This window comes from Molossus molossus, unplaced genomic scaffold (assembly GCF_014108415.1).
Source record: "Molossus molossus isolate mMolMol1 unplaced genomic scaffold, mMolMol1.p scaffold_m16_p_17, whole genome shotgun sequence".
NCBI lineage: Eukaryota > Metazoa > Chordata > Mammalia > Chiroptera > Molossidae > Molossus > Molossus molossus.
In genome coordinates this window covers 49893967-49896370 of record NW_023425352.1, presented here as the reverse complement: position 1 = coordinate 49896370, position 2404 = coordinate 49893967, and the positions used below count along the sequence as shown (strand labels likewise).

Below are 2404 nucleotides of genomic sequence, written 5' to 3'. Positions count from 1 at the left end.
TTAATTCTCACCTGAGGTTTTTTTTTCCGTTGATTTTTATAGAGAGTGGGAAAAAGTAAAGGGAGGAAGAGAATGTGAGAGAGACACATCTATCGGTTGCCTTCTGCAGGACAGGGCAGGGATGGAACTCGCAACCCAGATATGTGCCCTTGACCAGGAATCGAACGTGAGACCCTTTAGTCCGAGGACAGATGCTGTAACTACAGAGCTAAACCAGCCAGGGCGGACATTCATTTATTTATATATGGAACACTTGAGTGCCTATTATGTGCCTGCTACATGCTCAGAGTACCTCAGAGAACAAAACAAAATCCTGGAGTTTACATTGGTTGGGGAGAAAGGCAATGAACAAAATGAAAAAGTAAGTTATAGCCCTGGCCAGTATGGCTGAGCGGTTGAGCGTCGGCCTGTGGACCAGAGAGTCCCGGGTTCAGTTCCCGCTAAGGGCACGTGCCATTTAAAAAAAAAAAAGTCAATAAAAACATTTTAAAGAGAAAGTAAGTATATATTATGTTAGAAGGTGATGATTGCAGTGGGAAGAAGTAATAAGAATAGAGCAAGGAAGACCAGAGGCAAAATGGGTGCATATTAAATAAGATAGTTGTGATAAGTCTCATTGAGAGGATGAGAGCAGACTTGAAGAAGTGGAGGCATTTAGCAAGTTGATGGCTAAGTAGCAGTATTTCAGAGAGAAAAGCTGAAGCAAAGGCGTCAAAGTAGGAGAGGGCCTGGTCTGTTCAAGGAACAGCAGTGAGATCTTTGTGGCTGGAACCCATTGGGGCAAAAATTGAAGGGCCTTGCATACTATTGTAAAGATTCTGACTTTTTCTTGTAATGAAGTTGAGGGCCTTTCTAGGCCTTTTTTTTTTTTTCTTAATCTTCACCCGAGCACATTTCTCCATTTTTTTGTTCAAATAGAGTGGGAGGGAGAGAGAGGAAGAGAGAGAGAGAAACATTGACATGAAAGGGACACACTGAGTGACTGCCATCCACACGACCAACCAGGGCCGAGGACAAACTGCAACCGAGGTATGTGCCCTTAGTGGGAAGCGCCCTTAGTGGGAACCGAACCAGGGTCTCTCTGGACCGCAGGCCCATGCTCTAACTGCTGAGCCAAACAGGCCAGGGCGGGCCTTTTTTTTTTTTAATACCAAAGGAAAGGCGAGTGGCAGCTGCAGGTATAATGCTGACCTGAGCTGTCAAAGTCTCTCTAGGTTGCTCTCCAATGCAGTTCGAGATCCCATTTCTACAACCAGCCACAGCCACTGGAAACGTGCTAGCCATTGCAGGTCTTGGACAGAGAAGTGACATGATATTTCAAAAGGATCACTTTGGCTTCTCTGTTGAGAATAGGTGTAGGAGGGTAAATATCAAAGCAAGGAGATTAATTTGGAGGTTATTGCAGTAATTCAGATGATAGTGATCTGGATCAGGTTAGTAACAGGAGAGGTGGTGAAAAATTGTGATAATCTGGATATAAATAGAATGAATAGGATTTTCTAACAGATTAGAAATGGGATAAGAAAGGGGAGGTCAAGAGTGACCTATTTTGGTCTAAGCAGCTGAAAGGTTGAGGTGCTCATTGGCTGAAATGGGAAGACTTGTTGGAGCAAGTTTTATGGTGGTTTTGGTGGGGAGATGAGTTCCGTTTTGGAAATACTTCATTTTGTGATGTTGATTAGACATTGAAATAGAGAGAGTCATGGTACATGTGGGTGAGGATAACAACCAGGACTCTTTATTTTTTTTTTCTTTATTGATTTTTTTTTTATCCTCACCTGAGGACATTTTCCCATTTTTTGTTCAGATAGAGTGGGAGGGAGAGAGAGAAAGAGAGAGAGAAACATCGACGTGAAAGGGACACATCGAGTAGCTGCCTCCTCCCGCACGGCCCTGACCCAACTGGGGCCAGGGACAAACTGCAACCAAGGTACATGCCCTTAGTGGGAACTGAACCCGGGTTTCTCTGGACTGCAGGCCGAACCTCTAACCACTGAGCGAAACCGCCCAGTGCTCTTTATTGATTTTAGAGAGATAGGAAGGGAAAGGGGGAGAGAGAGAGAGAGAGAGAGAGAGAGAGAGAGAGAGAGAGAGACATCTATGAGAGAGACATTGATTGGCCGCCTCCTGCATGACCCCTACTGGGGATCGGGCCCACAACCTGGGCATGTGCCCTGACCTGGAACCAAACCTGCAACCTCCTGAAGCATGGGTCGACTCCCAACCACTGAGGCACACTGGCTGGGCACAACTAGCACTCTAATATGCTACTGGTAGTAATGTAAATTGGTACAACCACTTTGGGGAACTAGCTGGTTATCTATGAAGCTGAACATTTGTATGCCATATGATCTAGCAGTTCCACTCCTAGGTATATTCCAACATATATATTTCTGTTTATGTC

General features: G+C 44.9%; 1 non-coding gene across 1 annotated transcript; it reads right to left on the bottom strand.

Moving 5' to 3' along the window:
* Positions 1–1148: 1148 nt before the first annotated feature.
* LOC118632814 lies at positions 1149–1279 on the bottom strand. Its single transcript, XR_004960075.1, has one exon. It is a non-coding gene; the product is annotated as a small nucleolar RNA SNORA44 (small nucleolar RNA).
* Between the last annotated feature and the right edge of the window lie 1125 nt (positions 1280–2404).